This window comes from Sturnus vulgaris, chromosome 9 (assembly GCF_052056855.1).
Source record: "Sturnus vulgaris isolate bStuVul1 chromosome 9, bStuVul1.hap1, whole genome shotgun sequence".
NCBI lineage: Eukaryota > Metazoa > Chordata > Aves > Passeriformes > Sturnidae > Sturnus > Sturnus vulgaris.
Genome location: NC_142251.1, coordinates 15,436,730 through 15,450,555, shown reverse-complemented (window position 1 = coordinate 15,450,555; position 13,826 = coordinate 15,436,730). Strand labels below are relative to the sequence as shown.

The 13,826-nt window shown below is 40.4% G+C and overlaps 1 protein-coding gene across 1 annotated transcript in view; it reads left to right on the top strand.

Moving 5' to 3' along the window:
* The window catches only part of LOC148222823 (uncharacterized), a 500,146-nt gene that overhangs the window by 460,986 nt on the left and 25,334 nt on the right, over positions 1–13,826 (top strand). Inside the window, exon 16 of the mRNA XM_088169937.1 lies at positions 867–12,479. The gene's annotated coding sequence lies outside the window, so the exon portion shown is untranslated. The remainder of the gene's footprint in view (positions 1–866; positions 12,480–13,826) is intronic.

Here is a 13,826-nt window from a genome sequence, read left to right as displayed (position 1 = left end):
AATCCCCCAAATGCATATGGTGAGCCAGACTTTTCATCCAGTATCTCATCCACATCATGAGAACCAAGAGACCAGATCAAGACACTCCACTCAGGCTCATGGAAAATCTGTTCCAAATCCAAGTGGTGAGGGCTAATCAGTAGCACTTTCTTAAAACAACAGTATTTGGGATATTTTGTAAGTAATTGTTAACTAAAAGTGCATTTTCCAGACTCCCTCCAGAGCTGACATTGTAAAGAACAATCTTCCTTCCCTAGGCACATCACAGTGCCTTTTCAGCCAAAAATTATCTCTGGTCATGATAAGTAATCATAACTCAGAATGAGGCAGACTACAGAAAATCTGTTTTGAATGCAAAACATACTTCATATACTTCATACTGAATACTTCAACAGTTTTTTAGAAAGGTAAAGCCCAAAATAAGGGGGGGAAGGAGTTCTGCCAAACATGTAGAAAATGTCATCCATTTTAAAATGAAGTATGAAGTATTACATGCTGTTTGCTGGAAACTCTGTCCAGGCTCAGTGAGCTATCTGGACAGCATTGTTTACTAGATATATTTGTTATTCTTTGTCTTTAATTTGCAGTGACATAAAATCTTGCACAACTGACTTGAGTGCATCTTTGAATGCTAAAAATACTAATTATTATGTAATTAGTCAACAGGATGTGTGTTATTGTGCAATACTAGCATTCCTGGGTGTGGTTAAGTACATAGGTAGAATGCCAACACTCATCTAGATGTAGTATTATAAAATTACACAACAACATACACCCTGGGTGGATACTCTAATTATATTTTACATTTAAACAATAGCTACATTAGCAAAATAGAACTTATTATTTTTAAAAATATCTTCCCACAGGCATGGATCACGGTAGATGATGATAATAATATTGCCCAAATAGAGTATCTTCCATCTCCCAAGGGACACAGCCTGCTTCATAAACAAAAATAGGAGACAGAAACCAGGCATAAAGAGCCCTTCATTCACTCATGGCATAAAACCACCCCAAAACAGACCCATGACAATTGCTGAGGCATGCACTGGAATAATTGAAGGCAGAGAATCACCAGGAAGGACTTTCTATCTCATGAAGAATCACATGAGATTAGCCAGAAATGTGACTAGAACTGTTATATTTTATGAATTAACAGACATCAGGACAATCCTTAAACCATGGTGGAAACAGAGCCACACAGTGAGTCAGATTCCTCTTTGAACTTCCCCAGGAAGATCTAGGTTACAGCCATCAAACATCTTGAGCATTTGAGTTAATTCTGATCTCTGCTAAGATTTACTGCCAATGTGGTGTAAAAGTCTGCTGCACTCCCAGCCAAAACTTCCCAGCCTGGTCATCCCTCATTTTTCCTGTGGTACATCTGCAGTGACTGAGAGGTATGCATGTCACTGGGGCCAGCACTACAGAGACTATGACTTATGCACAAACAGAAAACATGGCACACCAGTATTTACTCTCTTTTGATATGGTTTCAAGATGAGAAATCCAGGAAAAGAATGGAAAGGTAAAAATTCCAACACCAAAAAACCCAAACCAAAAACCCCTAAGCTGTGACTCATCATTAATGAAAAATGTCAGAGCCTAAAGCTCTTTTTTTCATGTGCCTGAATGCAGAAGGGTGAGGTGCCCTCTGAGGATGATTTTATCTTTTACTTTCGAGTCTGAAGATCTTGGATGTGGTTTGGCAAGTTCATAAAAATGTTGTGATGAAGTTGAGTTGCCATCTGGAAATGAAGCATACAGAGATGTAAGAAAGCTTGAGGAAAAAACTGCAGATGCTGGAAGAAGAATCAGCAATGCACATGAATGAGGTTAAAAATTGCAGACAATTAGCTACAAGATGACTCCTACTAAATAAATCATCAAAGACTTGACTACTGCTTCCAGGTTTCTACTGCGATATTAGCTCATTGGAACAGTCAAAAAGATGTTAATTTGGCCAAAGTTTTAGAAATGTGCTATTCTTGTTTGAATTAACAAATCAACCAACAAGGCCAATCTACACTGTCTTGCCAAGGCTATAAAGCTTCTAGGGAAGCTATTACATTTAATGCTCAGGATCAAGAGCCCCATGATATGCAAAATAAGCCTCTTTGTGTTAAACGAAAGCTGCAAAGGAAAGAAAACCTGAGCTTGTCATGGAATTTCACATTTCGTTTCAGCATTCAATAACGTACTTTGGATGTCCAATTTAATAGAGAAGCACAATTTATTTTTTCTGTATGCCTCCACAGATCAGGCCTTGCTCTTTTCTCATTTAGAGTTTAATCCAAGACTCAAAGTAAAAAGAAAATATTCCAGTTGCTTCCAATAGGCATCCAGTCAGTCTTGTGCTGTGGTTTCACTTAAATGTAAATTCAGTGCTAAGATCCTCCCAATAAAAAGAGGGGTAAGTGATAGGAGTCTGTACACTTAACTTTCTACCTTCCTGTTATTTGCTGCTGATAGAACCTATCCTTTGGCTTGGCAAAAACTTCTTAATTTGTCTGGTCTTTCTACAGGGTTGACTGGTATTAAAAAAAATGCTCACCTCGACCTTCTTTATTGCTACATCGAGGAAGCTCACTACAGAAAAGAGTACAGTTGTACTCTTTTCTACTGCTCGAGATTTACTTGTGTCCCTGGTGTGTTGTGATAAGCCTCTGAATGTCACTGCTGTGAATGTTTTGTTCTTCCCAAAGACTCTCCTGAGGTTCAGTGAAGGCAAGTAGGGTTTGCTTGGGTTTAAAGGTAAACTGTGCATGTCACTATAATAAAGGGAAGTATGCAAAGTGTTGGATGAATTTAATAGGAATTTGGAATGTTTGACTTGTCACAAGGCCTTTTGGAATTATGTGGACTTCTGACATTGCTTGTAGCAGGAGGACTTCACCCCGTGGTGATTGCCAGGTCAAGGCCTAATTATCACATACATACAATTTAAACCATGTTCAGAATTGGTCTTAAATCTTACTATCACTTAGTATAAAATAAGAAACGTGATGTGAAAAAGACTAGGGAAAAATACTGAAGTTTTGGAGGCTAATTAGAAACTCTTTCCTTTTATAACAAATAAGCCAAGCATATTGACATTAATTATAGGAAATACTCAAGGTTTGGAATAATCTGTTGAAGAGCGCAGATGTATACCAAATCCTATGTAAATGACTGTGTGCAACTGTTCTTCAGGTAACACATTTTTTATAAAAATAAGCTGTGTGTTCAGGTTTCTTTTTAAGGGGTAGAGCATCCTAAAAGGTTTTTCTCTCTTCCTTGCTCTTACTCAACACAGTGAGATAGTTATTTCTGTAGTTATATCTGTTCATCACAGCCTAACATACATTCCAGGGGCTTGGAGCAGATTCTTCCTGTACCTGAAGTAGTAGTAGTTGTTTGGTTTAGTACTAGTAATTCTTTAGTAGCTTCACTGGAATTGGATCACTGTAACTAGCAGCAGAATTCATTCTCCTCTAGTGGTAAAATTCCTTTGGTTTCAAAAAAGCTAATGGAATTCATAACTGCTTTTGTATTTTTCAATCTGTGTCCCAGAGCTCTTAAAAAAATACTACAACTACAATTTGCTGCATTGCCCATTAGTTTTGCCAGGAGAGACTCTTAACAACCCTAGGAAGAAAATTTCACATATCCCTTCTTTTACCCTGTCTGGCTGCAAAGAAATCCTCTTAACTTTTGATAGCTTTATTTCATGGGGGAAAGGTTCTTCTCTGTCAGGGCCATGACAGGTGGGCTCAGCAGGCTGAATCACTCCACCCCAAATGCTCCTTACATCTTACTTGCTGCCTCTATACAGATGAAAGATGCTGTGCTTTCCAGGTCAAATTTCATTAATGAATCTCCCAAATACTTGTCTAAGCGTACTCCTTGAATTAGATGAGATGTCTACCTGTACTGTGGCCATTGAAAATTATCACCCAGCTGGGACTGGTAAGCTTCCTGAAGCCTGCTCCACAATCTCCAAACCATCCTACAAATGCCAGGGCTTAGCACTTCTGCTCTTAGAAGCACCCATCTGCAAGGGCATATGTAGGTAATGAATTGTTGCTCTCTCCCATCACTAGTGGAGAATATTGATGTTGCCATTGCTGGTTCAAGTCCTTTAATTCTCCCAATTTTCCTAACAATTGCCTTAACATTTCACAGATCTGTCCAGAGCTACTGTGTCAGCACAAGTTCCAAAAAGCTTATGGTAACATGTCTGCTTTCACCTCTCAGATTCAAGCTGATTAAAGGATTTGAGGAAAAGTGCTGTGGGCAATGAAGAACAATGAAGATCATTTAGATGAGCTGCAGGTATCATTTCAGATCGCTAAAAAGTAGGAAAAAATAATTTTCTTCTAACATTAAAACTGTAATCTCTGTATAGCCTCAAGAATTGTCAACAACTGGCCTCCAGTCTAGCTTGAAGATTTTGGTAATCTCACCACATGCTGCCCAAGTCTGAACAAGATTGCCTAGCCACAGGTTACAGGGAGGGTTCATAACACTGGCCAGACTTCAGTATTTGACCTGTTCTTACACTTCTGCTTCTGAACATCCACTCCTGGTAATTATCAGACATAAAATATTGGAATAGTTGGATTTTTTTCAGCTTTGTGTTCTTGGTCTTAGGTTTTTATGTTTACCTCATTTTTAGTGAGTCTGAAAGGGAGACAGCTTCTATCCTAATTGCATTGTCATAAGGAAAAACAGCAATTTTTACTGACCCTGGTCACCCAAGGTCATCCTTTTACAAAGAGACACCTCTGACACGTGGATTTATGTTGACTGACATGATAGATGCAGCACTTGTAAACAAAAGCAGCTTGGAGTTGCATATCTTTTAGTGGCAACTAAATGCAGAAAAGAGTTGCAACAGTGAGAGCAGCAGGAGACTGTCAGTTGTGAAGTCAGAGTAAAAGTTTTATATACAATTTCACCTGTTTGAGAGGCAGATGGTTCTGTTAGTAACTATTCCTTATATATAGATCAGACTTCTAAAGACCTTCTTACACCTGCTTTGGATAAAAATGTATAAAAAAACCTGAACCCATAAGCTTTTGCCTTCAGTAGGCAGTCAGTAGATGAGAAGGAAAAGGAGCTGTTACACCTGTGAAATTAAATTTGACTCAAAGATAGTTCAGGATGATAATGAAAGTGAAAGTTCAAAATATAGTGTGATATCAATACCAAGTGTATTGACCTGCTGTCTAACTTTTTTGTTCTTGCTTGAAATCTAAATTTTGGGTTCAAATAAATATCACTTCCTACCAGTTCATATAATACAAATACATTATTGAATTCTGACTGAGACAGTGTTGCTCAGAGATGGGGGGGCCCAGTCCTGGCCTTGTGGCATGGGGTCAGGAGCATTTTGCAGGATGTGACAGTTTCCAGACCACAGGCTATTCTGACTTTAGGGAAAGGTGAAGGAGATGGGCACCTACCCTAGAGAGAGATTACAGGCAGCAAAAGAGCCGAGTCACAAATGAAAACTTTCTATTCCTTTTTAGCACTATTGGTCTTCTGATGAAATTTTCAAAATTTGGGATGAGTGGCAAATTTTTCAGTGAATCCAAGGGAACCAGAATAGGGCTGGTCAGCTTAGCAAGAGAAACCAAGGCAGCAGGTAAGATGACAGCCATGTGAGAGATGAGATGGAGGGGCGAGGGGAGGGAAGAAGGCAGGCTGGCTCATGGAGGTGATCTGACTGGCAGCAGGGCATGAACAGAAGGGAGAGACTGCTGCTGGTGAGGATGTATCTGGAAACCATAAAATCGGTGCTGAGGAGTGAGGTGCTGGAATCATCTGTCTGAAAAAAAAGGGCAAAGAAGGAGAGCAGTAAACCTTTGGGGTTGGCATTGTGGGTGGCAGAGGGAAGAACAGGGCTCCTTCTGCACCTGCCCTGCCCCCAGGTAAGGTGACCTGGCCACAGCTGCAGGAATGAGGGGAGTTTATTTCTCTGACTTCATGACATTATTAAAAAATAAATAAATAAAGGGAGAGAAGCCTAAATCTCTTACTGCCTGACTGGGCAAACAAGAGCTTAACAATGAAGGGAAAGTCTTTCTACCTTCCCCAAAAGCAGCTAATCTTCAGTCAAAGGCTTTACCTGGGGCTTTTCTGGAGGCAACCTCTGCCCCGCGGGTGACATCCCTGTGTCTGTTTGAGCCTGGCAGGGCAGTGAGAGTGCCAAGCACCTTTGAGCCACGAGTGGGATATTGAGGAGGGAGGGAGGTTTGTGCCAGTTAATTAGCAGCACTTTGGTGGTTTCTGCAGCCCACAGTAACCTTCACAAGACCTGCAGTGAAGGAGAGGTATTTGGGGATATGTGGTTGAGGCTGGAAGTCGATTTATTTGAGCTCTTCTTTCTTTGAGCATCGAGTTCATTGTTCTTCCAGCTCCCTTTAGAGACCGTGACATCAGCTGTCCAGGCTGGGCAGCCCAGAGTCAAAAGGAAAGGAGTCTTTTGCCCATCACTGTCACATAAATCAGGGCCCAAATCTGTAAAATGTGAGAAAATGAGAGATTCGATTATCCATATGGATCACTCTGGATTTATTCCAGATTGCTTCATTAATAGCAATCAAAGACATCACTTTAATGGATTTTTTATCCTCAAAATTATGATCATGGGGAATTTGTTCTGGCTATTGGTTTTGAAAAGGCTTTTGATTCTCCTCAATAGCCTTAACTTATTTCAGATTTAGGTAACAGTAGGATTTGGTCTTAAATATGTTAGATAGGTCAATCTCCTTTATTCAAATCCACTGTTATGTTAAAACTAATGACCACAGTTTGAAGATGATTTATATACTGAGGCTTAGACATGAGAGTCTTTTTTCTGTGATACTTTTGCTGTTACAGACGAGCCTTTGTTTTGGGAGAAGTCATTGTTTTTAAGGGAAAAGTCAGTGATGTTTTCCATTTTGCCCTTAGTTGGAGGATATGTTATTTTTTTTAATGAAGATTTTCTTTAATGAAGATTATGCTGGAAATCACTGAATGATGTTCATGTTTCTTCTTTGTTAATTGGGGTAAAACTCTTAAAGCCATTAGGTGATTTAAATGTAGCTCTATTTCAGCAATATCCTTTATTGGATCCCCCATTATCCTTTAAACATCTTGGTGTGCAAGGGGATAAAATTAGAATGAATTTGTTTGCTTTAAATTGCCAGCCTCTGCTTGATAAAACTATTAGCTATTTAGCTAATTGGGCTGCTATTCCATTATCATTAATTGGCAGAATTGATACAATTAAAATGGGGGGTTTATCTAAAGTGTATGTGGTTTTTCCTAGGTATTCCTATCAAGTTTCCTAACATGTTCAGGGAGTCTTACATTCTGCAATTAGTTTTGTTTTCAAGGTGAGAGGTAAATTCAAGATTAATTTTGAGACTCTGAAGCTTCTTACAGAGTCAGCTGGACTGACTCCTGCTAATTTTGCTGTTAGTTTGGTCTGCCTCGGTGCAGCAAGCGTTGTGATTTAGACAATGCCCAGCGCTGTGGGGCTGGGCAGTGTGGGGCGGTGCAAGCACGGGCTGAGCACACCCGCTTTGCAGAAGGTCAGGGTGTGGCTGGTCCCAGGGCTGTGCCAAGCAAGGTGCTAAACAGCCATTCTTGCCTGGCCCACCGAGGATTTGAGCACTGCCAGAACTTTTAAGCACACAAGCCCAGTGACGCCAATTAGCTTACTCATAGTAGTGAAGTTAAACAAAGACTGCACTTGGTTGGGGCCACAGTAATCATCACCTTGTCAGTTTGAGACTCCCACTGAATCCATTGCAAAATAACACAAAATAGCACAAAATAGCACCGCTTTCCGCTGACACCTCGGCTGTGCTCTCAGCTGATGCTGTCCTCCCTATGAGCGGGGCACTGTGTTTGGAGTCGCTCTGCCAATCCTCTTCTCGTGTGTCCAAAGCATCAAGAAACTGCACCCTGTGCTCCTGCCATCCCTGGTGGATGTGCCATCCCTCTCAGGCTGCTAGAACAAATCGTGCTTCTCCCTTCTAACGCTATGATTCATGTCAGCCATTAGCCTCAAATAAATGAATGGGCTGAAAGAAAATTAAAACCAAATCACGCTTCTATCAAAGGGAGGTCTTGTTGACAAGTAGGGCCTCTATTGCCAGAATTAGTCATCTGGGTCTGCCTTTTGCACCAGAGACTAAGAAAACCAGAGGATGATTAATTGGGCAGGACTAGGAGGATGTTGCCCCTCCCATAGAATGGGGGCGGTTTCTAAATCACACCAAGCGGGCAGTGGCTACATCACTGAACACCACCACTACTGCACCTTCACCTTCACCATGATTTTATGTGGTGCTGGGTTACCACATTTGTTCTTCACCACCCAAACATGCCCTTATACTGTGATTTTCTTTACCTTTTCTTGCAAGCCATGTAGAGCTGGGTCTATTTCTTTTTAAACCAGCTTAAAGTAATTTCTATCAAAAATATGAAATAGTTTTATGCAAAATAAATTTTTAAAAATATTTTGTCCGTAAAACATGTGCAAATATAATTATATATAATTTTAACTAAAAAAAAAAAGGCTCTTTCCTGTAGACATGATCCAGTATGTGTGTAACATGTTTGAACACTGGAACAAACTTGATGCAATGCTGCCCTTCTTAATTCATTTGAGTCATTGACATTTTAGACTATACCAAAGTCATTTCATGAAACACATCATGCTTCATGGGTTAATCCTGATTTAGCTGTGATGCTTTGCTTTTGGGTATTATCTAAATTGTTTTGCCCATCTTTTCTTCATTCATTTTGTCTGTCATGAATATCATTCTACATGGACTTCACTCATACATTTATTTGTATTTAAATAATGCATCTCTTTAAGGAGATAGACCCATCAAGTGATACAATACTGATGGCACAAAGAATGAGGCATTGTTTACTTTTGCATAAAAAGCCATGAAGACAGAGCACACAGTTTATAGGATACTAATGAATTATTTGGATGGTTGACCTTAAGTCAGACTCAATCCAGCTAAGCTTGGTAGCCAATGCATTTGAAATGTAATGGATAATAGTCCAAGAGCCCAATATATTGTAGGTCTGGCTTGCACAGGTTGGCCCTTGTTGACAACCTTACTGAGGCACCTTTGCTCTGAGTGGCTGGGGAAGCACCTCATCACAGGCTCAGGGCTGCCTTCTTGGCACCCCAGGGACAGAGGTTGGCCTGCTGCTCTAGGTCTTGGACACTCATTCTGGGGTGACACAGAGCACCTGAGTCTCTGGAGTCACAACGTGGCATGTTTCATGAGAGCTGAATGAATTCACTGGAATGAAAGTCACCTTGGGCTGAGGAGCCTGTTGCAGCTCCCACAGGAAGAACGAGCACTCCCACAGTGCAGTTAGAAACCCCACACTCCCACACACTCCCCATGACTTAGGGAAAAGGAGGAGGGAGCAGAAACAGAACCCTTAGAACAAGGACTACCTCACTAAATGCACTGATCCTGTGCTGTTTATATTTCTGAATTAATTGCGTTAAATAAGGAGCATCACACTGGGTAAAACTCAAGGGAAAGAGATGAGAATTAAGCCTAGGCAGAACAGAGGAGCTGCAATGCAGGAGCCAGTCCTCCCTGTGCAAGCTTTAAGGTATATTAGGGCCAAAACCTCCTTTGTGCTAGCACTGCTCTTTATTTGCTTCCATATCAGCTCTGAATTCAGCTTATTGTCACCAGTAAAGTGTCCAGCATAGGGGACATCTTGGGTTGAAACATTACTGTGGCATACAATGCCTTCTCCTCATTTGAAAGTAGAGCTATAACTTTGTATGTCATTAACTAAGACAATAATAAATTAATACAATAGCCAAGTAATAGTGCTGTAATGCTTTCATGTATGAATTGGAATGTGAATACTGAGCTTTTCATTTCATGGTTGAAAAATACATGAGTTGACCCAAATATTAATTTCTGTATTTCAATCATTTACATATTATGGGTCAATAATAATTTCTTGCACAAATGACTTTTCAAATGAGCAGCAATATATTGTAATGGTCTATCATATTTACAAACATCTCGTTGTTCTCCTAACTTAGCACTTAGTATTTAAAATATACTGGACCAGATATTGTTTGCCAAATACAACACAAAACTAGGTCATGTAAAATTCAGATACTGTTTTCTTTTACTATTATCCATAATTTATAATATTCATCAATCATGAAGTGGCAGGCCTCTGCTGCTGGCAGGCCGATGCCCCCACTTTGGAATGGGCATAGGATTTCCAGCAATGCTTTAGGAGACCTGACACCTTTTCCTGCTCTTTCCTGGCCTTAAAAATCTCACCCCTTTGAGCAGCCATCCCTCTGAAGATCCAGCACTGTCAGCAGAACTAATTGTGGGGGTTTTGAAAAGTTTATTACATCCCAAGATTTCTTCACAGCATTCAGTGACATCCAACAAAATGCCTAGGATGTCCTTTTTCCAATTACTTTGCAAAGCTAAAATAGTATAAATAATCTTGGTTTTTACTTACTGGTACTGAACTTAGTCCATCATTTTGGGCTGTTCATTGTTTCATCATATTCTACCCCTTTATTAGCCAACATATCCCAACAGAAACCTTTTGTCTTAAATGTGTTCAAGTACTGAATTAATCAGGGACTAGTGCAACATATATATGCTGCCCAGCAAGATGAATTTACACATCTGCCTTTTCCCCTAATTATAATTCCAGAGGTTGAATGTCAACAGCATATGGGTATATCCTCAAAGAGGCATGCAAACACACACATACAGGCTCACACACTGTACATTAATCTCTCTTGGCTTATCTGTTGCTGTCTTTAATTTGTATACTTCAAAATTGAGTGGTGAGGTCATTTATTAGACTGTTTCTGTGAATTTTATGTAGTGATAAGAAAGCAGTAACATGCAATTTGTTTTTATAGGACTCACTTTTGTAAGTATGATCTAATATTTTCTTCCTTTAAGTGAACAGTGAGGAAGAGGTGATTTCAGAGCTAACTAAGAGTTAACTGGCTACGTTTCAACTGTCACCATTGTCTTAAATCTACATAGAGAGTGGAGAGAGCCAGAGAGGTATAAGTACAGCAGGCCACTGGGAAAAAAAACGTTTATAAGTAGAAATTTCTCCTCAGAGCAAATTTTTCCAGTTTGTCTTGATTTTTTCTTTCCTATTTTTTAAACACAACGTGTGATGGAGATGATTGTTATTATCCAAAGGACCTGACTTGCTGGCTCACTGCATCTCTGTTTATGAAATGCCATAACAAAAGTGAGCTCACGCTTGTGTGCTTCCAATGCGTGATGTTCCTGTGTGCCAGATGGGCACTTTCATGACTGTATGAGCGTGGATTATTTCATTTCCTACATCTGGGACTCCAAATGGCTGCACAGAATGCCACAGGAGAGAAGAACAGATCTTCAGCTGGGGAAACCTACCTTCACAGGGGAACCAACTACATCAGAGGGGATGAGGCAGAAAAGCCCCGAGTGATATCTGAAAGTTCACATAAATCAGGGCCATAAGGGAAACCTTTAGAACCAGGAACAAGAAAAAAATAAACAATAACTAATGCTGGATGTCAGCTGTGCGGAGAGGGGAGGGAAAATAAACCATAAGCAGTTTCTTGTCTGGCCACAGAAGATGTGTTTGGAATGCTATTTTGTATTTCAGCTTAGAAACTCTGCTGTGACCTTCAGATATTGTTGGGTATTACAAGTTCTACAGATAGCCAGGGAGAAATATTCCAAGGAGAGATGGCATATACTGTGCCATACTAGTTAATGTTGTGTGTGTATTGCTCACAGCCCATTCCCAAACTGTGACCAGACAGCCTTGTTAAAAGAGTGTGGAATCCTACAGTAACAGTCAGGAATGCTAGTTAGTCATAAAGCTGTTGCAGGATTTGGGATGATTAGTTGTTTGGTTGTAGCATAGCAAACAGGAGGAGATGGTGAGAAGACTTCGCTGTAGCAGAAAAAAATATAGTTAAGTCGGTGACTTTCTTAAGATGAGAGCTAACCCCCAAAAGAGAACAAATGAAAACAGTAATGAACAAAAAAAAGGTAAGAGCTTGTGACACAAAGTAAGAAAAATAAACAGCAGTTGATTTAACTATTTTGCATAAGATATTTACAAACCACAGCATATTACTGTTTGCTTTATGCATTTTCACATCCTGCTCAGTTTAAAGCAGTAATTTTCTGCAAGGACAACAGAGGGAAAAAAAATGCTTTACACTGCTTATATTAATTACATTTTTTCATTACCCGTCATGTTTTCTACAGCCTTGTGTATTATTACTGTAAAATGTAATGAAACAGAAAAAGAAAAAAAGAATGGACTTCTGGGAAATTTTCCAATTCTTGAAATGCAATGTTAATTGAGTGCTATTTTTAGGTCATCACAGATAGAACTGAACCCATTGCCATCAGAACACAGAATAGGGACGGCCCAGGTGCAACACAAACTGGGTGAGGAATCAGTTTCTACTAATGGAGAAAAGGAGAGAAATGAACGCCCCAGAGGGGTGGGTTTGGGGCAGTTTATATTTCTGGATGTAAAGTTCTCAAAGCAGAAATGAAAGGGAAGGGTGCAGAGCTGGCAAGGGTCCAGGACCCACCATGCCCAACCATGGTCACTCCTGAGTCAGGAGGGCAGAGAGGCTCTGTCTGGTTTTGTGGCTGACTTTCAGCTCTGAGAGGGAGGGCACCCTGAAAGCTGACATGAAATAAAGTCCACCAAAATGTATCAGAAATCCCTTTAATTTATAGATCTCTTAAAAGGCTGCCAAAAAATCAATTATTTCAATTTGTATATAGTGCAGCCATGGACTGATTCAAGTTCTTTTGAAGTATTTTTAAACAGTCATTGCACAAAAGCATCCTCTTTCCAATATGCAAAAAAAAAAAAAAAAAAAAAAAAATTGAAAATCAGAATTTCTCACAATCACTTTGATTGGAAGAATAGTGCAAGTCACATGGGATTCTGCAAGCAAATCTGAGTCCCCTCACTCAGTCTAACTGGGTACCTTTACGGTCAGTACCAAGAATCAGTGTAGCTCTACTGCTCCCTTTATTCTCTGCCTCTTCTCCCAAAGAGTGTAGGGAAACTGAGCCTGTAACAGGGAAAATAGGTACTGGCACTTGGAAGTGGCTGGAGGTTTCCTTTGAAACAGAAGTGGAAAATCCTTCATGTGCACTTACCGAGGCCAAAATCACAGAATCACAGAATGTCTTGTGTTTGAAGGATCATTAACTCCAGCTCCTGACTCTGCACAGGACATTCCCAAGAGTCACACCATGTGCCTGAGAGCATTGTCCAAACAATTCCTGAACTCTGCCAGGCTGGTGCTGTGACCACTGCCCTGGGGAGCTGTTCCAGTGCCCAAACACCCAGTCACCGTCTGGATGAAAAGACTTCTCCTTTCATGAAACGACTTGAGGCCATTCCCTTGGTCACTGGTCACCACAGAGCAGAGATCAGTGTCTGCTGCTCCTCTTCCCCTCACAAGGAAGTTGTAACTGCAGTGAGCTCTGTCCTCAGTCTCCTCTAGCCCAGGCTGTCCTCAGCTGCTCTTTATATGACTTTCCCTCCAGACACTTCATAGCTCTCCTTTGGATGATTTCTAATAGTTTTATATCCTTTTATATTGTGATGCCCAAAACTGTACACATCAGTCAAAGTGTGGCCACACCATGACCTCTGTGAAAGAGGAGAGAGCAGCCCACTTGAGGGAAGCCAATCTCCCCAAAGGTGTTCATTCTCTGTTGAGCACTGCACTGCTATAAAAGCAAGAGTCTCACCCAAACATTTGGCCA